The following is a 24,214-nucleotide window of genomic DNA, read 5'->3' as shown; positions in this document are numbered from 1 at the left end:
ATAGGCTCAAAGGTCAAAAAACAGTGACAAGGTATCCTGTCAAAATTTGAATGTTTTGATAAAGTGGTCACTTCCATGAACCTAGCCTTCATTAACGACGTATGAGAAGCATCAAGCCATTCGCAGCGTGATGCTTCTCGTTTCTAACAATAAAATGGAATTAATCATTTACTAAAGTCAAGTTTGAACTTACCGAGCTGTTTCTGCATGCGAGTTACGAGTTTAACGACAGCGACTTTAAGGTCAAGCGACCTACCGAAGTTCTCTATATTGTAATTGGGATCTGTGTATCTAATGGCAGATTACCTGTGTGAGATGTTTTGAAAAGGAGTCATTTAGAAATGCCCACCTGTGTTACACTCTGTATACCATGGTGGCGACTTACGAATACCTAGGACAGTTGGAATGAGATGTTGGCCGGACGTCTCGCGTATGCCGCCGGCCCGTATTGTTTGGACTGAAGTAATACCCTGGCACCCGAAGAAAACTTTCCAGTGCACGAGCACAGCACAACACCGAAAACTGTGACTCATGGCCAATTTACACCCAGGCAGTACTGTCAAAACGCTTTCTGCTGAGTGCACTGCACCTCGCTCGAACTTCTCTGAAGGCAGGTGGAAAGGCTATCCATTTGGAAATATCGCCATATATCTCCCGAAAGCAACCAAAATCTACCACCAGATGGAGGCACCTGCTCATACAGCATTTTGGTCTGAAGATGAACACAGGCGTGGTCAAAACCGGTTAGCAGAGTAAATTTTCGCTAAGGAGTAGAAATCAAATATGATTTCAAACACTTTCTGGCGGGGAGGATGTTTGAAGTTGTCCGTAATTCGGCCACGAGAATTCACCCGCAGCCCTGGTTGCAACAATTCGAATTCTCCCTCCCTCCGACGTGGCCAAGTGCACACAAAATTGAATAAATGTGCCGTTACCTCGAAGGTGAGCCAGCAGTGCATATGAGGTCAATTGCACGCAATTGCAACTCAGTGAGGGAATTTCGACAACGTTTTCTTTCAGTTCATAGGTCAGTAGCAGCCCAAAGTCTAGTAAAACGCGGACTAATCACGCTACCAGAACTCAACCTGTCTAAATTCTCTAGCCCTATGCACATGTTCGAACACATGCTGCAGGCGAATGAGTGGACGATCCACATGGGCCTGGGGAAATTCTCATTTGTCTGCGAAAATTTCCCATGCAATTGTGCCATGTTATCCTTGAAGGACCATGTAAGAACGACAAAGGGTTTCGAGCAGAGCCGCAGCCGTCGGAGCAGATGGCACTCACGATGTAACGCAGGGGCGGGCAGGAATCCTGCACATGTGCGGTGCACTTGCACGCGTGCACACAGGGGCAAGCTGGCCACCCGCTTATCTCCCATCCCCACCATACCTTCTGTCCGCTCCTTCCTCTGTAATGCGTTTTGTTTCCTAGCTTGCTTTATTGAGTGAATGAATAAGGTTAGTAGGAGTGCTTGAAAGAAATCATGGTTTGAAGGAGTACCTATTACCTACGATAGGTTTTAATATCACAGGTGGAGTTCACAATACGTTTAGTATCTGTAACAAAATTTCTACATACAGACAAACACAAAGTTATGTGAATTTTCATAACTGATGTTTGCTCTTAACCGATACTTATTAATTCAGCAAATGGTTTTCCAGCTCTCGCTATATTAAGCGCAGTCTTATAACTTGCACATACCGCTGGGCTATTATTGTCCTGAAAAACTGAAAACAGTGCTCCATAAAATGTTAAATCAGTTAGGTGAGAGACATGACGAGAGAAAGTCGCATATCTCTCGTGACAACAGCAACTACGACAAATTCAAATGGCTCTGAGCGCTATGGGACTCAACTGCTGTGGTCATCAGTCCCCTAGAACTTAGAACTAGTTAAACCTAACTAATCTAAGGACATTACACACATCCATGCCCGAGGCAGGATTAGAACCTGCGACCATAGCGGTCGCGCGGTTCCAGACCGTAGTGCCTAGAACCGCTCGGCCACTCCGGCCGGCGAACTACGACAGATTCATCTGGTATCGTCAGATCGCTCTTCTTAAGCTCAGTCAATTCCCCATCCGCTCAGAATCCGACAATAAATTTTACTCGTGAAATTTATTATAATGGCCTTCAATACTAAACTTCCGTTGACCAGCGAGAATACTGCCACATATTAAACATTTCGAATTTTCACGTTTTTGCTCAAAGAAAAAATGATTCTCCCATTGCTTTTTAAAAGATAGCAAATCTCCACTTCTCCGTTTCTTGAAATACAACGTTCACTACATAGTGCATCAACGTCCGCAGCTTAGCCTGGCACTACACTGGCGCAACCTGCCGGCTGTCGCCACAGCCCCGGTCGACGCCTGCGCGCGAGCAGCACACGTGCAGCGCTGTACGCTCATGCTCATGAGCCACGTGCATCGTTTGCCCGCCCCTGATTTAACGGGACACCCGGGCGACACAGAGCGAGCGATTGTTGGCAGCGTCGCTGCTCTTCACGGAACTCTGGTAGAGCAAATGATGCCAGTGGTCGCCGATCGCCAAGAGGGAATCGGAAACACACCGGAGGGGTAGAGATATGGAAATGAGCAGCGATGGCAGACCAAGGGACGGTAGTTACGACCAGCCCTGGCATGATTATCGACCAAGCAATGGCAAGGGCGCTATCAATAGTGTGGGTGGTCCGCCAGTTAACCTATAAATTCGTCCAGCGAACCCCGGACACAATCCACCTAATGCCCCGAATCAAATGGAACAATGGCAGTTGACTGATGCAGAACGCACCAGTGCTGTTGCGATATTGGAGTATATTTGATTGAGGAGGACGATATTAGGGAAGATTTGTTGAGCGAGGGCGGCAGTATGTGTGTGCCAGCAGTAAGCCCAATCATTTGTTTCCATTCGAGGAGTTATCTTCGATATGGGCAGCCCTTTTTCGTGAGGCAGATTTTTTTTGGTGGGGTTTAAGGGCGCTCAACTACTGAGGTCTTTAGCGCCCAGTCACAGTTATTAGAGCACAGGGAATCTAGTAAAACTCAAGGGGAGGGGGGACATCAGGAAGGCTTGACAAAGATGCAGATAAAGTAAGTAAAAAAGTTAGATGTCTGGACAAGCCAGTCAAAGTTATAAAACGCAGAACACGAGCAGCCGCTCGAGCGTCATCAGCTAAAATATCCGGTAAAGTAGATGGCAGGGACAGGACAACACGAGATTGACTAAAGCGGGGACACGACAATAAAACATGGCGCACTGTTAATGCATGACCACAAGGGCACTGCGGGGCTGGGTCACCGGAGAGCAGGTAGCGGTGGCTAAGCCGGCAATGCCCAATCCGCAACCTGGTCAGAAGGACCTCTTCTCGCCGTGATGGTCGGGAGGAGGTTTCCAAGCAGTTGGTTGGTTGGTTGGTTGTTTGAGGTGAAAGGGACCAAACAGCGAGGTCATCAGTCCCTTGTTTCAAATAGACTCCAAGCTGCGAACGGGACATCTCAGAAAAGGCAGAACAATAAAACGGAAAAAGGGGAAACGTAAAAGGGCAGTCACGTTGTCATTAGTAAAAACAAACGAGGGAAGTTGGCAAGAGAACGAACCCAACACTATGCTGAAGCAGCATAGGCAAGACCACCTGTGACTTAAAAGGGACAACCGCTATAATGCAGAAAGTACGGATGGGAATAGAAAAACTAACCAAGCCTTAAAAAGAAGGGGTAAAAACAGAGTAAAAGGGAAAGAAAAAAGGATTCCAGGCAGGGAGGTGAATCGGGAATCTCTGAACACCGCCTACAGTGGGAGACACCCAAACACTCACCGCCCTGCCCCAACACCAGAGGGAGATTAAAAACTTTAAAACTGAGAATAAAAACCACTCTCCCGGAGGAAACCTAGAACCAGAGAGACCATCCGGGAATCGTCAGCCAACATCAAAGGTAAAGTGTGGGGGAGTCTGTACTTCGCACGCAGAGCCAAAAGAAGGGGGCATTCAACCAAAATGTGGGCCACTGACTGGAAGGCTCCACAACCACATAGCGGGGGTGGCTCATCACGCAAAAGGAAACCATGGGTCAGCCTGGTATGGCCAATGCGGAGACGACACAGTGTGGTCGAGTCCTTGCGGGAGAGGCGAAAGGAAGAACGCCATGGGCCTGGATTCACCTTAATGGCACGAAGTTTATTAGACAGTGGAGTAGCCTCCCAAGAACTGGCCCATGACTGTGCAAAGTGGGATTTGATGTGAAGCCGTAAATCCGCTGCAGGAGGGGTTACAGAAAACGGGGGGTAAGTAACTGCTCCCCCAGCCAAACGATCAGCGAGCTCATTACCCGGGATACCCACATGGCCAGGGACCCATAGGAAGTCAATGGAACAAGCAGCACGGTGAAGATCAGCGAGATGGTCATGGATGGCAGAGACCAAGGGATGGCGCGAAAAACACCGGTCAATAGCAAGAAGGCCACTCATTGAGTCCGTACATAACAAAACGCGGTTGTGTTGGGATTGTTTAATAAAGGTAAGGGCCCGGGATATGGCCATCAATTCCGCGGTAAACACCCCACATGAGGGTGGCAGCAGATGATTTTCCGTTCCAACAAAGGACGTGAAGGCATACCCAACATGATCAGCAGATTTAGAGCCATCAGTGTAAAAAACAACAGCATCCCGAAACTCCCATAAAATTTGGCGGAAAAAGGAACGGAACACCACCGGGGAGATGGAATCTTTCGGACCGCGGCGGAGATCCATCCGAATTCGAGGCCGAGGAACTAACCAAGGAGGGGTGGAGGGGAGGGAGCGAGGAAGACAGGACAAAGAAGGAAGCTGAAAATCACGGCAAAGAGACGCAAGGCGGAGCCCAACCAGTAAACCCGCCAGAGGGCGGGAGTCAGGCGGGCGACGTCCATGGTCTGGAAATAGGATAGAATAGGAAGGATGAGCGGGAGAAGAACGGATAGTAAGGGCATAAGACACCAGAAGCTGGGACCGCCGAACAGAAAGGGGGGGGATCCCAGCTTCAACCAGGAGACTATCAACAGGGCTAGTAGGGAAGGCACCGGTGGCTAAACGGATACCACGATGGTGGACCGGATCCAGCACGTGCAGCGTGGAAGGAGCAGCTGAACCATAAACTTGACAACCATAGTCCAAACGTGACAGAACTAGAGCACGATAAAGACGGAGGAGGAGGGAACGGTCCGCACCCCAAGAGGAGTGGGCAAGGAAGCGAAGGACATTGAGTTTACGGAAACGTCCTACCTTCAGGAGTCTGATATGGGGCAGCCAAGTGAGCTTGTTGTCAAAAAGAAGACCCAAGAAACGAAACTGTGGAACCACAGGCAATTGTTGTGCAGCAAGATAGAGCTCTGGATCAGGGTGGACCGTAGTACGGCGACAGAAGTGGACCACCCGCGATTTTAAAGGAGAGAATTGAAACCCGTGTGAGTGGGTCCATGCAGAGGCACGCCGTATAGCCACCTGGAGCTGCCGTTCTGCAGATGCCATCGAGGAGGAATTAACCCAAATGCAGAAATCATCCACATACAGGGCAGGGGCGACCAAAGGACCGACAGAGGCCACAAGTCCATCGATAGCGATGAGGAAAAGAAGGACACTCAAGACAGAACCCTGTGGGATGCCCGTCTCCTGGGTCCGTGGAGAACTAAAAGCAGTACCAACTCTAACTCTGAATGACCGATGGATCAGGAACTGGCGGATAAAAATCGGGAGTGGGCCCCGAAGACCCCACTGATGAAGGGTTAGTAAGATGTGATGGCGCCAGGCCGTGTCATAGGCCTTGCGAAGGTCAAAAAACACTGCAACCAAATGGCGGCGCTGGGAAAAAGCCTGCCGAACTGCGGATTCCAAGCGAAGTAAATGATCGATTGGAGATCGTCCCTCTCTAAAGCCACACTGGTATGGGGACAATAGATCCCGAGATTCGAGGACCCAAGTGAGCCGACGGGCTACCAGCCGTTCAAGTAACTTACAGCCAACATTGGTCAAACTAATTGGCCGATAGCTGTCAACAGATAGGGGGTTCTTACCAGGCTTAAGGACAGGAACCACAATGCTATCCCTCCACTGAGAAGGGAAGTCACCCTGGAGCCAGATACGGTTAAACACCCGAAGAATATGGTGCCGTTGTGGAGCACTGAGATGTTGAAGCAGCTGGTTATGAATGGAATCGGGGCCAGGGGCCGTATCATGAGAAGAAGATAGAGCAGAAAGAAATTCCCATTCAGTGAAAGGTTCGTTGTAAGATTCTGACGCACAAGTGGTGAAACATAAGGCGACAGCTTCAGCCTGCTGTTTTTGATGAAGGAAAGCAGCTGGATAGGAGGCCGACGCCGATGCCATGGCAAAATGGGTCGCAAGATGTTCTGCGAGAACTAATGGGTCCGTACAAATGCCATCTGGGAGGTGAAGGCCTGGGAGGGTGGACTGCCGATGGCAACCTTGGAGAGAGCGAAGTGTAGCCCATACCCGCGACAGAGGGACAGTGGAACCAAGGGAAGAAACGAATCGTTCCCAACATATCCGCTTGCTCTGTTTGATTAAATAACGGGCTTTAGCTCGAAGGCGCTTAAAGGTAGAAAGGCTGGCTACAGATGGGTGCCTCTTGAAGTGTTGCAAAGCTCGACGGCGATCACGGATGGCAATGGCAATGGCCGTACTCCACCACGGGACTGGCCGACGACGAAATTTGCCAGATGAGCGCGGGACAGCAAGGGTAGCCGCGCGAACAATCGCGTCAGACACGTCACGTACGACGTCATCAATACAACCCGACAAAGAGGGAGAAAACTCGACCTGTGCAGTGTATAGAGGCCAATCGGCGCGGTGGAAAGACCAACGAGGTAACCCATCCATCGGGGAGCGGGAAGGGAGCGTGATAATCAACGGGAAATGGTCACTATCACAAAGGTCGTCGTGTGGCGACCAGTGTAATGAAGGGAGGAGAGAGGGAGAAGAAAGAGAAAGATCAATGGCAGAAAAGGTACCAGGACCAGCACTGAAATGAGTAGGGGAGCCATCATTAAGAAGGCACAGGTCGTGGTCTGCAATAAATTGGTCGATAAGAAGACCTCGTCTAGATGGAAAGGCACTGCCCCACAAAGGATGATGAGCATTAAAATCCCCAAGGAGGAGGAAGGGAGGAGGAAGTTGCTGAAGAAGGGTGGTTAAGGCAGCAGGTGTGAAAGTCCTGTCAGGAGGGAGATAAAGATTGCATACTGTGACTGCAGAGTCTAAGTGGACCCTAACAGCAACCGCTTCCAATGTAGTTTGGAGAGGAATCCACGTGCTAGCAATGTCTGTACGGACCAACGTACAAACGCCACCAGAAGCCCGCAAGGGTCCGACCCGATTTCGACAGAAAACACGGAACCCACGGAGGGTCGGTGAGTGAGCATCAGTAAAATGAGATTCCTGGAGAACCACACAAGCTGCTGAGTAGGACGAGAGAAGGGATTTCAATTCCGGAAGGTGACGATAATAGCCATTACAATTCCATTGGAGAACCACAGAACGATGGTTTAAATGAGGGCTGAACACGCTGAATCCAGTCATACCGCCGGGTCCCCACCCGTCACCGACAAGGAGGGGGCGACGTCCATAAAAGACAGGTCAGAATCCGGTTGCGAAGTCGGGGAAGGGACCTCCGGTGGTACCAGAGGCTCTTTGTCCCGGGACTTATGTTTCTTCTTCTTTTCAGGCTGAGATCGAGGAGGGCTGTGGGGCATAATGGAGCCAGCTGCAGCAAGATCAGGAACAGAAAGAGACCGGGCGACCTGGGGGCCGATAGACCGCGGCTCTCGCGGTCGCCGCGCTGCAGCAGACCTCTGACCTGGAAGGTGCCGGGAAGGGGCATCCCGGGAGAGGCGCCCTTGACCAGCAGACGCCGAAGGAGTGGGACACTTCTCCGGCTGGGGAGGGGGAGCAGCGCCCAGAGGAGAGGGGGTGGGAGCCGCAGGGGAGGGGGGAAGGAGAGGGGTCCGGGATGGGGGTAAGGAAGGGGGAGGAAGGGATGAAGATGTAACCAAGGCGTAACTAGATTGCATGGACACAGGGTGCAATCGTGCATATTTCTTACGGGCCTCTGTGTAGCTTAAACGATCAAGGGACTTATACTCCTGTATCTTTTTTTCTTTCTTATAGACTGGGCAATCTGCTGAACGTGGAGAATGACTACCATGACAATTTACACATACAGGAGGGGGAACACAGGGACTCCCCTCATGGAGTGGACGTCCACAGTCACCACAGAGGGGGTCCTGGGAACAGCGAGAAGACATGTGGCCAAAACGCAAGCACTTAAAACACCGCATAGGAGGTGGGATGTACGGCTTCACATCACAGCGATAGACCATAATCTTAACTTTCTCAGGAAGGGTATCCCCTTCAAAGGCCAGGATAAAGGCACCAGTATCAATACGATTATCCTTAGGACCCTTCTGAACACGCCGGACGAAGTGAACACCCCGCCGTCCGAGATTGTCCCGAAGTTCCTCATCAGTTTGAAGGATGAGGTCTCTGTGAAAAATCACACCTTGTACCATATTTAGAGACTGGTGAGGGGTAATGGACACGGGAATTGTGCCAAGGTGGGTACAGGCACGAAGGGCCGCAGATTGGGCAGCCGAAGCAGTTTTTATCAGCAACGAACCCGACCGCATCTTGCTCAGGGAGTCCACTTCGCCGAACTTGTCTTCAATGTGTTCCACAAAGAATAAAGGTTTGACACTGGTGAAAGTATCTCCATCAGTCCTAGTGCAAACTAAATAACGGGGGAAAGGTTTTGCCCCTAGACGACGGGCCTGACCCTCCTCCCAGGGGGTAGCCACGGAAGGGAAGGCCGAAGGAGCAAGAGAAGCAGCACTTGAGGAATCAGTACCACGCAGAGAGACGGCCGCAGAAGAGCGGCCAGAGGTTTGGACCCGTATGCGTTTCATCTGCATAGCGTCCGCCCTGATACCACCCACTCCGATCAGGGGCTCTCCTCACGGGCGCCACCCAGCCACAGCAAGGGCCGTCTGGCACGGCGGCCATTGCCGGGAGTTCCGATGCTCCAGGATGACGAGCAACCACTCCAAGGCATGCATGAGGAGGTCACAGCTCAGGTATCAGAAGTGTGATCCCTGTGTGTTCAGGGGGCTCAACCAAAAGGGTACATAGCGACCCCACCACACGGGCTGGCTACCGTGCTGGCTATGCACCCTAGCATCAGACAACGACGTAAAAGAAAAGGTGGAATGTACTAGAAGGGCACACGTCGGAGACACTAGGTAAGGTGCTCTTCCCCAAATGGCTCACACTACGGAAGAGAAATTTTGGAATGGAGGTCAAACCCCAGAGGGGGACCAAGGAATGCCAAAAGGAGGAGATAATTACGCAACAAAGCCGGAGTGTAAAACCAACAGAACCAGGAGGATAGCGAGGGCCAACATAAGCAAGGACACCAATAGAGGGAGAGGAGAGGGCGAGGGGAAAGGGGTATGGAGGGGAAAGGAGGGGAAGGGAAAGGAAATGCAGCCCGGGAGAGAAAGAAGGCTGCAATGGCTCGGGGCCCCGTGCTCGCCACACACGTATCCACAAAAGAGTTGTGGACCCCCTGGGGGGCCAAGCAGTTGGGAACGCTTTTACTGCCCGGAGCTTGTTTCCTTGGAGGGATGACCAAGCATCCCACCACAACGACACAAGCCTCTTACAAACATCCCCACGAATGTCAGATGACGGGACACAATGGGAGGCTGGCCGAGGCAGGAGGACTGCAGCTTTGGCCGCAGCATCCGCAGCCTCATTCCCAGGCACTCCTACATGTCCGGGAACCCACAGAAAGCTGACAGAACCACCATTATCAGCGAAAGAATGGAGGGACTGCTGTATCCGTTGAACCAAGGGATGGACCGGATAGGGAGCTCCAAGGCTCTGAAGAGCACTGAGTGAGTCAGAGCAGAGTACATATGATGAATGGCGGTGGCGGCGGGCACACTGAACGGCCTGATGGAGAGCAAAAAGCTCGGCCGTAAAGCTGGAACATTGGTCGAGGAGCCTGTATTTAAAGGTGGCGGCCCCGACGACAAAGGCACAGCTGACACCATCGTCAGTTTTGGAGCCATCGGTGTAAATAAAGGTGTGACCGGCAAGTCTAGCACGAAGTTCGACAAACCGTGAGCAATATACTGCAGCCAGAGTACCCTCCTTTGGGAGTGAGCTGAGGTCGAGATAAATCTGAACCGGAGCCTGGAGCCAAGATGGTGTCGGGCTCTCACACTCTCTGAAGGTGGTAGGGAGGGCAAAATCCAATTGTCGAAGGAGGCGACGGAAGCGGACTCCGGGGGCAGCAGGGCAGACACATACAACCTGTACTGACGGTCGAGAGAATCGGCGAAGAAGGACTGGTAAGAGGGGTGGTCGGGCATAGACAACAGTCGGCAGGCATACCGACACAGCAGTACGTCGCGCCGGTAGGTCAATGGTAATTCGGCAGCTTCAGTACAAAGACTCTCGACAGGACTAGTGTAGAAGGCTCCGGTTGCAAGACGTAACCTCCGATGGTGGATGGAGTTGAGACGGCGTAAGAGGGATGGCCGAGCATCGTGAGGCAGAGTAAGGTGTGAAGAGACAGGGAGCAGGCCGACTTTCCAGGTGAGAGGAATCACGGTCAGGGGCGCGATATAAGGAAAAAGTGTCAAAATACAGGCTCGCATAAACTTCATTTGTCAAGGTCATGAGTGAGTTCAATTATTTTGTAATGCCACTAAAAACATGGCCATGATACTAGGGACTGACTGAATGAATGCACATCACACTGTAATTGACATGGCTGGAGGTGTTATGACTTGTTGCCAGGAGCAACCCTGTCAGTCTAATTTTTGAGGTATGTGTTTTGTGCAAGGAGTCTGAGGTGAGGTGTCTGAAATCTCACCTTAGAACTGTGCCGCGACCTGGGCAGGTCGTTTTTGTCAATCTTATTAGTGACCTGGACTTACAGTCTAGTGAGCATCAGAGGAACGCTGTTTTCACAAGCATTGTGAACAGATATATTGCTGGTGCGGGACCCACGGAAACTATTGAGTGGAACTGCGTTATTTTCTGACACCACCCCTGAGTATTTTCAGACTCACCAGGGGTGATCAGTGGATTTCTGTACTGCTTTACGGTGCGCGACCATCTACCGTTTTTGTTAAACCCTACGCTATTCCACTGTTGTACAACAGTAGTGTGGAAGCTGAAACAAGTAGGAAGCTGAAACAGGGTGCAATAGAGCAAGCAGGGAGTTCCTATAACTCACCGTTACTCGTACGAAAGTGGGACAAATCCTTGCGTTTGGTCCTGGACTCATGGCAAATACGATTATTATGTCCGAGACAGATAGGCCAGAAGGACTGGAGGAACTTTTGCAATTTTGCCAGTTTACCTCTGGTCAGCTACTGGCAAATAATGCTCAATTCGCCATGCAGGCAATACTCTGCATTCCTCTGCTATGGAAGTTGCTACCATTTTCAACGCCTCCATTTTGGGTTGCTTCTTCAGCCACTTTCGTAACAGGCCTGAATAGCATACTACCTGACGACTTGAAGGCATGCACAACTGTGTACGTGGACGTTCTTCTTGCAGAGAAGTCATGGAGGAACACAACTGGGTTCTAAATCGATTGCTTGAGGTATTCGAGAAAGCAGGGGTAACTGAATCTGGACGAATCACAATTCGGGAGCGAAAGTATAAAGTTTCTGGGTCATATTGTGTACGCAGATGGGGTTCATCCAGACTGACAAAACTGCAGCGATTGCGGAGTGTGTGACTACTTCAAATCGCGAGATTAGGGGTTATTTGGGACTCTGCAACTTCTAGGAAAATTTCACCGTTTTGTGAACACCTCGTTTGTGTGCACTGACAGGTAAGAACACAATCTGGATGTGGGATGAATAAGCACAGAGCTATTTTGACTGGCTAAAAAGTGCACTGGTTAATATTCCATTGCTCACGCACCCGGATCTGAATCAGGAGTTTTGTCTGATGACAGCTCACTAAGTGGGCTGGGAACGGTATTGTTCCAGACGGATGGTGGAAAGGACCCGTCTACCTGGGGAACTATTTCGTTCACCAGCCGTGTGCTCTGAGTTCTTTTTTGTTTGTGGTTTTAGGGCGCAAAACTTCTATGGTCATTAGCGCCCAGCCCGTGACTTAAGACAGTAAAAAACCGAAATTGAAAACCAGCAGCAATGGGAACAAAGTCATAAAATTGGAGAAACAAAGTAGAAGGAACGCTTAAAAATCCACTACAGAAAGGGGGTGGTTGTCCCCAAAAAAAGCTTCAAATGACTGACGTCATTTCACTGTCACTAATAAACTGGAGAACGCGGTCGGCTGAGCGCGTGTCATCTGCTAAAATCGACGATAGATCAGGCGATAGCTGTAGACGGGAGCGTAACGGATTAAAATAGGGGCATTCAATTAAAAGGTGTCTTACCGTCCACAGCTGAGAGCAGTGGAGACAGAGTGGGGGAGGATCACCGCTTAAAAGATGTCGATGGCTAAAAAGACAGTGCCCTATCCGGAGTCTAGCTAAAACTACCTCCTCCCGACGACGCGTTCGGGAGGAAGAGGTCCAAGCGCAAGGAAGGGCTTTCACTTCCCGCAACTTATTACGGGGTGACCCAGTGTTGACCAATGCGCATGCCATAAATGAGCAACTTTGCGACATGCACCGCTCCGTAGATCGGTGAAGGGAAGCAACTGAATAGCTGGCCGAAGAAGAGAGACTGCAGCCTTGGCCGCTATATCGGCCGCCTTATTCCCACAGATACCAGCGTGTCCCGGGAGCCAGAGGAACGCCACCGAGACGCCCCCCAGGTGGAGCAAGCGCAGACAGTCCTGAATCCAGTGGACCAGAGGGTGCACAGGGTAAAGAGCTTGGAGACTGAGGAGAGAGCTGAGAGAATCGGAGCAGATAACGTACTGTATCCGCTGATGGCGGCGGATGTAGTGGACAGCCTGGAGAACAGCGTAAAGCTCCGCAGTATAAACCGAACACTGGTCGGGAAGCCGAAAGCGATTTGGGGTGTCGCCAACAATATAGGCACTCCCTAGTGTGCTCTGAGTGAACGGAACTACCCTGTCACAGAGCTTTAAACCCTGGCCATGGTCTGGGCGTTCAAGAAGTTGCGCTACTATTTGTTCGGCCGCAAGACTAGGGTGTACAGCGACCATAGAGCATTACAATTATTAATGAGTGCCAAGATTAATCATCTTAGGCTAGGGCGGTGGACGGTATTTGTCCAGGAATACCATTTCACGATGGAATATATTCCTGCGCGCAAGAACATCATTGCTGATGCTCTGCCTCTGATGGCTATCAGGCTCACCCATGATGAGGATGCTCCAGTAGAAGAAAATTTTAGTGTGTATACCTACAAAACATGGCATTTGAGAATTATGTCACTGCAACACTAGGTAATATCGGGGCAGAGCAAGGCAAGGACTAAGTTTTACGTCACATCAAAGAGAAATTGCACAATAAAACTTGCGCAGCCATGAGGCAGTATTGTATGGAATGGCGTCCTATTTAAAAGGCGAATCCTGGATGACGCCAGGTGGCTGTTAGCGATTCCCGAGGAACTTTTGAATAAGCTCGTGTGGTACGTGCATCTGAGCTAGGGTCACTTTGGTGCGCGGAAACGCTTGGAGAAGCGGAGGGAAACCTATTTTAATAATATGCTTTGGCGTATCCGTAAAGTAATTAGATATGCGAGTCCGACAATATGCCCCACAGGACACACAAGAATAGTGTACACTGCACATACAGGACATACCCAAAACAGGCCAAAAATAGGAAAACTAAACACTAAGCAGGAGGAAATGTGTACAGACAACACCCACATTAAACCGGCTTTCAAGTATGAGGCCAAATATTAGTGAAAGCAGCAGCATACAGATCGTTCCATCAGAACCACCTGATGATGGCTGGAAGGTTATTTGCCGAAATATCGTGGGACTTCAAACGATCGCATCCGGCTGGACACCCGAGAGCCCTGGGAACAAAACCGACTGTTTCAGTGACTGGCAATTGAATCTCAATGTAGACAAGTGTAATGTGCTGCGAATACATAGAAAGATACATCCCTTATCATTTAGCTACAAAATAGCAGGTCAGCAACTGGAAGCAGTTAATTCCATAAATTATCTGGGAGTACGCATTAGGAGTGATTTAAAATGGAATGATCATATAAAGTTGATCGTGGGTGAAGCAGATGCCAGACAGATTCATTGGAAGAATCCTAAGGAAATGCAATCCGAAAACAAAGGAAGTAGGTTACAGTACGCTTGTTCGCCCACTGCTTGAATACTGCTCAGCAGTGTGGGATCCGTACCAGATACGGTTGATAGAAGAGATAGAGAAGATCCAACGGAGAGCAGCGCGCTTCGTTACAGGATCATTTAGTAATCGCGAAAGCGTTACGGAGATGATAGATAAACTCCAGTGGAATACTCTACAGGAGAGACGCTCAGTAACTCGGTACAGGATTTTGTTAAAGTTTCGAGAACATACCTTCACCGAAGAGTCCAGCAGTATATTGATCCCTCCTACGTGTATCTCGCGAAGAGACCATGAGGATAAAATCAGAGAGATTAGAGCCCACACAGAAGCATACAGACAATCCTCCTTTCGACGAACAATACGAGACTGGAATAGAAGGGTGAACCGATAGAGGTACTCAGGGTACCCTCCGCCACACACCGTCAGGTGGCTTGCGTAGTATGGATGTAGATGCAGATGTACACTGCCACCCCAACTCGCGCATCAAATCAGTGCTACTCTCACCCTTACTGCGCGGTAACACGAAACGAGCTGCCCTTCTTTGCACTCTTTCGATGTCCTCCGTCAATCCTACCTGGTAAGGTTCCCATGCCACACAGCAATATTCCAGCACAGGACGGACGATTGTAATGGAAGCTGTCTCTTTAGTGGGCTTGTCGCATCTTCAGTGTTCCGCCAACAAAGCGTAGAAATTCGTGAAATTGAGAGCTGTCCTCACCTACAAAGTTTTCCTTCCCAGGAATCTGTATGTATGGACGCTGTCATTTGGTTCTATATCAGATACAGATTTTGTGGGAACCTCAACCTAAGAGATTTTAGTTTGCAACAACATGTAAGCTATTCTGTCACTATTATAATGCCAATTACATTAACATTACAGCCTTATCAATATGCTTCGCCCTCTTTACTTTTCTCCATTTACAAAATCGAGTAAGTTACTAAACTAATTCACAATTATCTGAATCTCTCACTCTCTCGCAAAGGCAACTACATGTTCACAGCTGAACATGTTTCTTTGGACTAACAGCGTATTTTATTGGTCAGGGGACTAAGCAGTGTGTCCAGGACATGTGTCCAAGAAATGTACTGGAGAAATGTACTGGAGAAATGTACTGGAGAAATGTACTGGAGAAATGTACTGGAGAAATGTACTGGAGAAATGTACTGGAGAAATGTACTGGAGAAATGTACTGGAGAAATGTACTGGAGAAATGTACTGGAGAAATGTACTGGAGAAATGTACTGGAGAAATGTACTGGAGAAATGTACTGGAGAAATGTACTGGAGAAATGTACTGGAGAAATGTACTGGAGAAATGTACTGGAGAAATGTACTGGAGAAATGTACTGGAGAAATGTACTGGAGAAATGTACTGGAGAAATGTACTGGAGAAATGTACTGGAGAAATGTACTGGAGAAATGTACTGGAGAAATGTACTGGAGAAATGTACTGGAGAAATGTACTGGAGAAATGTACTGGAGAAATGTACTGGAGAAATGTACTGGAGAAATGTACTGGAGAAATGTACTGGAGAAATGTACTGGAGAAATGTACTGGAGAAATGTACTGGAGAAATGTACTGGAGAAATGTACTGGAGAAATGTACTGGAGAAATGTACTGGAGAAATGTACTGGAGAAATGTACTGGAGAAATGTACTGGAGAAATGTACTGGAGAAATGTACTGGAGAAATGTACTGGAGAAATGTACTGGAGAAATGTACTGGAGAAATGTACTGGAGAAATGTACTGGAGAAATGTACTGGAGAAATGTACTGGAGAAATGTACTGGAGAAATGTACTGGAGAAATGTACTGGAGAAATGTACTGGAGAAATGTACTGAAGAAATGTACTGAAGAAATGTACTGAAGAAATGTACTGGAGAAATGTACTGAAGAAATGTACTGAAGAAATGTACTGAAGAAATGTACTGAAGAAATGTACTGAAGAAATGTACTGAAGAAATGTACTGAAGAAATGTACTGAAGAAATGTACTGAAGAAATGTACTGAAGAAATGTACTGAAGAAATGTACTGAAGAAATGTACTGAAGAAATGTACTGAAGAAATGTACTGAAGAAATGTACTGAAGAAATGTACTGAAGAAATGTACTGAAGAAATGTACTGAAGAAATGTACTGAAGAAATGTACTGAAGAAATGTACTGAAGAAATGTACTGAAGAAATGTACTGAAGAAATGTACTGAAGAAATGTACTGAAGAAATGTACTGAAGAAATGTACTGAAGAAATGTACTGAAGAAATGTACTGAAGAAATGTACTGAAGAAATGTACTGAAGAAATGTACTGAAGAAATGTACTGAAGAAATGTACTGAAGAAATGTACTGAAGAAATGTACTGAAGAAATGTACTGAAGAAATGTACTGAAGAAATGTACTGAAGAAATGTACTGAAGAAATGTACTGAAGAAATGTACTGAAGAAATGTACTGAAGAAATGTACTGAAGAAATGTACTGAAGAAATGTACTGAAGAAATGTACTGAAGAAATGTACTGAAGAAATGTACTGAAGAAATGTACTGAAGAAATGTACTGAAGAAATGTACTGAAGAAATGTACTGAAGAAATGTACTGAAGAAATGTACTGAAGAAATGTACTGAAGAAATGTACTGAAGAAATGTACTGAAGAAAGTATTTGAAACTGAGTAAAGCTTTTTATTACCAAATGTGATCAAAGTTTAAATTCACTGCCATAGTAAAGTGCAATGTTTCGAACATGTACTTGAACCTTTAAATCTTTGAATACAGGGGTCAGCACAGGAACCTTTACTTCAAGAGCCGTTTTTTTCTTTGTATATAGCTGATAATTACAAGGAGATTTAAATATCACCTATGAACTAGTTACGGGCTGGACTCAATTTTGGAGTTCAGTTATACAGTCAGTCTGTTCCAAGGAAGCAATGACTAAGGAGCTGCAGGAATTGTCTAATTAGACATTTTCATGGTTTGTTTTATCTACAGCTGTCTACAGCTATTCAGGAGTTTGTAATTTTGAACTTTTGAAGGTGAAATTTTTTCGTAAATCGTAAAATTGCAACACACGTAAGGGAAATTATTAATCCTACAGGTCTTTCAAGGAGCATTAGAAAATGTGAATAATGTAAAGTTTGTACACTGAAGAGCAAGTCATCTAACTTTCATATAATTTAGTTAACGTCGAGTGAGCAGTTCTGATACGATCCTCGCAATGAACCGTTCCGCCGGTGTTTTTTTTTTTTTTTTTTTTTTTTTTTTTTTGTGGTTTTAGGGCGCAAAACTTCTATGGTCATTAGCGCCCAGCCCGTGACTTAAGACAGTAAAAAACCGAAATTTAAAACCAGCAGCAATGGGAACAAAGTCAGAAAATTGGAGAAACTAAAAATAGAAGACTGCTTAAAAATCCACTACAGAAAGGGGGTGATTGTCCCCAAAAAAAGCTTCAAATGACTGACGTCATTGCACTGTCACTAATAAACTGTAGAACGCGGTCGGCGGAGCGCGTGTCATCTGCTAAAATCGACGATAGATCAGGCGATAGCTGTAGACGGGAGCGTAACGGATTAAAATAGGGGCATTCAATTAAAAGGTGTCTTACCGTCCACAGCTGAGAGCAGTGGGGACAGAGTGGGGGAGGATCGCCGCTTAAAAGATGTCGATGGCTAAAACGACAATGCCCTATCCGGAGTCTAGCTAAAATTACCTCCTCCCGACGACGCGTTCGGGAGGAAGAGGTCCAAGCGCAAGGAAGGGCTTTCACTTCCCGCAATTTATTACAGGGAAGTGCCGACCAATGGGCATGCCATAATTGAGCAACATGGCGACATAAATCGTTCCGAAGATCGGTGAAGGGAAGCGACTGAATAGCTGGCCGAGGAAGAGAGACTGCGGCCTTGGCCGCTATATCGGCCGCCTCATTCCCACAGATACCAGCGTGTCCCGGGAGCCAGAGGAACGCCACCGAGACGCCCCTCAGGTGAAGCAAGCGCAGACAGTCCTGAATCCGGTGGACCAGAGGGTGCACAGGGTAAAGAGCTTGGAGACTGAGGAGAGAGCTGAGAGAATCTGAGCAGATAACGTACTGTATCCGCTGATGGCGGCGGATGTAGTGGACAGCCTGGAGAACAGCGTAAAGCTCCGCAGTATAAACCGAACACTGGTCGGGAAGCCGAAAGCGATTTGGGGTGTCGCCAACAATATAGGCACTCCCTACACCTAACGATGTTTTCGAGCCGTCGGTGTAAATAAATGTGGCGTCCGTCATTTCTGCACATAGAGCAGCAAATGCCCGACGATAAACAAGTGTAGGGGTACCATCCTTGGGAAATTGACAAAGGTCACGGAGCAGGCAGATCCGGGGACGGAGCCAAGGCGGAGCTGTACCCCAAGTTGTCAAGAAGGTTTTAGGAAAGCGGAAGGAAAGAGAATGGAGCAGTTGACGGAAGCGGACTCCCGGGGGTAGTAGGGAGGAGGGGCGGCCTGCATACCCTACATCAAAGGAGGCGTCGAAAAAAAGGTCGTGGGCTGGATTAGCAGGCATGGAAGACAGACGGCTAGCATAACGACTCAGGAGGACTGCTCGCCGATTGGACAGCGGAGGTTCAGCAGTCTCAGCATAAAGGCTTTCCACAGGGCTAGTGTAGAAAGCTCCAGACACTAAACGTAATCCACGGTGGTGGATAGAGTCGAGACGCCGAAGAATAGACGGCCGAGCAGAGGAGTAGACTATGCTTCCATAATCCAATTTCGAGCGCACTAAGGCGCGATAGAGGCGGAGAAGGACCACTCGGTCCGCTCCCCAGGAGGTACCATTCAGGACACGGAGGGTGTTAAGTGATCGCAGACAGCGAGCCGAAAGATAGGAAACGTGGGAGGACCAGCATAGTTTTCTGTCAAACATAAGACCCAAGAATTTAGCGACGTCTGAAAACGGAAGGTTGACAGGACCTAGATGTAAGGAGGGCGGAAGAAACTCCTTACGTCGCCAAAAATTGACACAAACGGTCTTACTGGGTGAAAAACGGAAGCCAGTTTCGATGCTCCACGAGTGGAGGCGATCGAGACATCCTTGAAGACGTCGTTCAAGAAGGCTGGTCCGTTGAGAGCTGTAGTAGATCGCAAAATCGTCCACAAAGAGGGAGCCCGAGACATCAGGAGGGAGACAATCCATAATTGGATTTATGGCGATGGCAAACAGTACAACACTCAGCACGGATCCCTGGGGTACCCCGTTTTCTTGGGAGAAAGTACGGGAGAGAGTAGTGTTCACCCGCACCCGAAAAGTGCGCTCTGCCATAAATTCGCGAAGAAAAAGGGGCAGCCGGCCTCGAAAGCCCCAAGAGAACAGTGTGCGGAGGATGCCTGTCCTCCAACAGGTATCGTATGCTCTCTCCAGATCAAAAAATATTGCTACCGTTTGGCGTTGCCGGAGAAAATTGTTCATGATGTAAGTGGAGAGAGCGACAAGATGGTCAACTGCAGAACGATGCTTCCGAAATCCGCATTGGGCTGGTGTTAAAAGGCTGCGGGATTCCAGCCACCAAGCTAAACGGTAATTCACCATACGCTCCAAAACCTTACAGACACTACTCGTGAGAGAAATGGGGCGATAGCTAGAGGGGAGATGTTTGTCCTTTCCAGGTTTCGGAACGGGAACGACAATAGCTTCCCGCCACCGTCTGGGAAAGGTGCTGCCGGTCCAAATTCGATTATAAAGGCGAAGGAGGTAACGCAGACTATGGGTGGATAAATGCAGCAACATTTGGACATGGATACCATCCGGTCCTGGGGCGGAGGAGCGAGAAGATGAGAGGGCATGTTGGAGTTCCCGCATGGAGAAAACAGTGTTGTAGCTTTCGTGATTTTGGGAGGAGAAAGCAAGAGGTCGCACTTCCGCTGCACGTTTCTTTGGGAGAAACGCTGGCGGGTAATTTGAAGAGCTCGAAATCTCAGCAAAGTGCTGACCCAACGAGTTAGAAATTGCGACGGGGTCCACTAAGGTATCATGCGCGACAGTGAGCCCAGAAACCGGGGAGAAACTAGGCGCGCCTGAGAACCGTCGAAGCCGACTCCAAACTTCCGAGGAGGGAGTGAAGGTGTTAAATGAGCTAATAAAAAATTTCCAGCTTGCCTTCTTGCTATCGCGGATGACGCGACGGCATCGCGCACGGAGCTGCTTATAGCGGATACAGTTGGCCAAAGTAGGATGGTGACGGAAAATGCGAAGAGCACGTCGCCGCTCACGTATTGCGTCACGGCATGCCTCGTTCCACCACGGAACTGGGGGGCGCCGGGGCAATTCGGAGGTGCGTGGTATTGAACGTTCCGCAGCTGTAAGGATAACGTCGGTAATGTGTGTGACCTCATCGTCGACGCTGGGAAAGCGACGGTCATCGAATGTCGCGAGAGACGAAAAAAGTGTCCAATCGGCTTGGGCAAACTTCCAGCGTCGCGGGCGCATATATGGCAGTTGAGGCTGCAGTCTGAGGACACATGGAAAGTGGTCACTCGAGTGTGTATCATCAAGGGCGAACCATTCGAAGCGCCGAGCTAGCGGAACAGTACCGACCGCAAGGTCCAAATGAGATAAGGTTGTCGTGGAGGCAGACAAAAATGTGGGGACCCCAGTGTTGAGGCAAACTAGATCCGCTTGGTGGAAGACTTCTAGCAATACGGAGCCACGTGGACAAGGGTGTGGAGATCCCCAAAGCGGGTGGTGGGCATTGAAGTCCCCAACCAGCAAATAGGGGGGTGGAAGCTGACCAAGAAGATGAAGGAGATCAGCTCGTGCCATTGGTGTGGACGATGGAATGTATACAGTACAAAGAGAGAACGTGTATCCGGAAAGTGAAAGACGGACGGCGACAGCTTGGAAGGAAGTGTTTAAGGGGATTGGGTGATAATGGAGAGTATCACGGAGAAGAATCATGAGTCCTCCATGGGCTGGAGAGCCTTCAACAGAGGGGAGATCATATCGGACAGACTGAAAATGAGGGAGAACAAAGCGGTCATGGGGACGCAGCTTTGTTTCCTGAAGACAGAAGATGACCGGCGAGTAGGAGCGTAAGAGGACCGACAATTCATCCCGATTGGCTCGAATGCCGCGGATATTCCAGTGGATAATGGACATGGGGTGAAAAGAGAATGGAGGAATGTGACCAAAGTTGCTGTCAACTCAAAGACTGCTCGGAGCTAGCAACCGACAGCATGGAATGGCATTCAGCCGAAGGCAGAAGATCCTGATCCATAAGTTGGTCAGGAGCAGTCCCTGCCACCAGCAATCGGCCGGTTGACCGGCCACCAGCAGTGCGCCTCGGCGACACAGAAGATGGCCGAGGGCGATTTCCGCCAGGTGGTGCTGTAGAGGGGGCACGCCTTGGCGGAGAAGGAGAGGAACTGGGTTTCTTTGTAGCCTTCTTGGAAGAATGTTGTTTAGATGAAGGAAGAACCGATGGTTGTGAAGCTGCGGTCCGTAAAAACTCTTCACGAGTATGCTCTTTTTTCGAAGACTTGGCGTCCGACTTTTGGGCTCGAGATGTAGCAGAACCCGACGAAGGGTGAGCCATAGAGTGGGCAGGCGAAAGTGGTGAGGTTGAACGAGCGATCTTTGCGCTGGCCGATCTGACGACCGTGGTACTAAAGGTGAGGTCGCAAGTCTGCGTGGCCGCCTCCTTTGTTGGCCGAGGAGAAGCAAGGACAGTGCTGTATTTTCCTGTCTGAGGCACGGTGGGCTTGCGACTGGCGAATAATTTTCGAGCAGCAAAGGTCGACACCTTTTCCTTCACCCTTATTTCCTGGATGAGCTTCTCATCCTTAAAAACGGGGCAATCTCGAGAGGAAGCAGCGTGGTCACCCATACAGTTGATGCAGCGAGGGGATGGAGGTGGACAAGCACCCTCATGGGCATCCGTGCCACACGTAACACATTTGGCTGGATTGGAACAGGACTGGCTGGTGTGATTGAACCGCTGACATCGATAGCAACGCGTAGGGTTTGGGACGTAAGGGCGAACGGAAATTATCTCATAGCCTGCTTTGATTTTCGATGGGAGTTTAACTGTGTCAAATGTCAAGAAGACAGTACGGGTTGGAATGATGTTCGTGTCAACCCGTTTCATTACTCTATGAACCGCCGTTACGCCCTGGTCAGACAGATAGTGCTGAATTTCTTCGTCAGACAATCCATCGAGGGAGCGTGTATAAACGACTCCACGCGAGGAATTCAAGGTACGGTGCGGTTCCACCCGGACAGGGAAGGTGTGGAGCAGAGAAGTACGCAGCAATTTTTGTGACTGGAGGGCACTGTGTGTTTCTAACAACAGGGTGCCATTCCGTAATCTGGAACAAGACTTTACAGGACCTGCTATTGCGTCGACTCCTTTCTGAATAATGGAAGGGTTGACCGTGGAGAAGTCGTGACCTTCATCAGACCGAGAAACAACAAGGAACTGTGGCAACGATGGAAGAATCGTCTGTGGCTGAGACTCAGTATGCTTACGTTTGTGACTAGACTTAGTGGAAGGTGAGGAAACCATTGCGGAAGAATCCCCCATGATTACCGGCGTCTCCGATGGCGCGCTCCTCCCTTGTGGGGGCTCTCTCTGAGGGCACTCCCGCCTTAGGTGATTGTTCACACCTCAGGTCACACCTCCCGACAAACGGACGGAGGGACCAATCGGCATTTTCGGAAGGTATCAGCTCGGGTAATCACCCCTCCCTGGGCCTGGCCGTTACCAGGGGGTACGTACGTGTCCTACCTGTCTACCCGGGGCGGGGAATTACGCGTTACCCCGTCACCGGCTACGCACGAAGGGCGTGGGTCGGCCTTCAGACACGCACAGGGAGGAAGAAAAAGAAAGGGAAGGGAAGGAAGAGAAGTCTCAAACGCCGCAGCGGAGAAAAGAGAAAGAGAAGAGGTAAGGAAAAGAGAAGGACAAAGGAAGGAAAAAGACAGAGAAGGACAAAGGAAGGAAGAAGACATAAAAGCAAGGAAGGCAAGAAATGCAGTACATTTACGAGCGTCCGTCTCCGGACGTAGGCACAAACCATACTCCCAGATGGGGAGAAAGAGAAGGAAAGAGCCAGAGGTGAGGGGAGGAGGGGCGAAGATAGGGATGGGGAAGGATGCGGAATGGGAAGGTATGCAGCCCGGAAAGGAAGGAAGGCCACATTAGCTCGGGGTCCCGTGCTCGCTACGCACGTATCCACAAAAGAGTTGTGGACCCCCTGGGGGGGTTCCGCCGGTGTGTTTCCTAGGGCAGCTACCGCAACTGCCGACAGCTCCAGGTCTGAATTAATCTTAACTACTTCAGCTGTTTAAACGATTACGCAGGGGATCGTGACAAAGCCTACGTCGAATAAAATAGTCACCCCTTGATACCGCAGTGAGCTCTGTAATTAAATGCTTTCATACTAACCGTTTTTCATTGATCATTGTAACCTAACTAATGCTAATGCAACTAGGAATAAACAGAGGGTTCCAAAAATGTATCGACTGTTTAAAAGCCCGTAACTGGCAAACTAACTGACCGAGTTGTCTCGTCTTTGGTAGTGTAATAGTTTGTAGTTCCGGCAATCGCCACACAAGCGTTGTATTGCGTTGTTTTGTCAGATGAGTCACCAGATAGTGTTTTGTTATTGGCTGCTCCTAGTTACGCGAGTAAACATGGCTGACGCAAGTCTTACATTCGATGAAAGGAAGTCAGTTTTGTAGTGGTATTTTAAGTACGAAAACATTAATGAGGTTCAACGGCAATGGTGAAATGAGTATCAAACAGCCATCTACACATTTAACGATTCGTCGCATTCGAGACATTTGAAGCCGAAGGCTGTGCTGAAGATGTACACAACAATGTGGACGACCTGTAATCGTAACAAGTCCAGCTAACTCCCGT

The sequence above is a fragment of the Schistocerca cancellata genome, chromosome 12, assembly GCF_023864275.1.
Source record: "Schistocerca cancellata isolate TAMUIC-IGC-003103 chromosome 12, iqSchCanc2.1, whole genome shotgun sequence".
Classification (NCBI taxonomy): Eukaryota; Metazoa; Arthropoda; class Insecta; order Orthoptera; family Acrididae; genus Schistocerca; species Schistocerca cancellata.
This window is presented reverse-complemented; position numbering follows the sequence as displayed.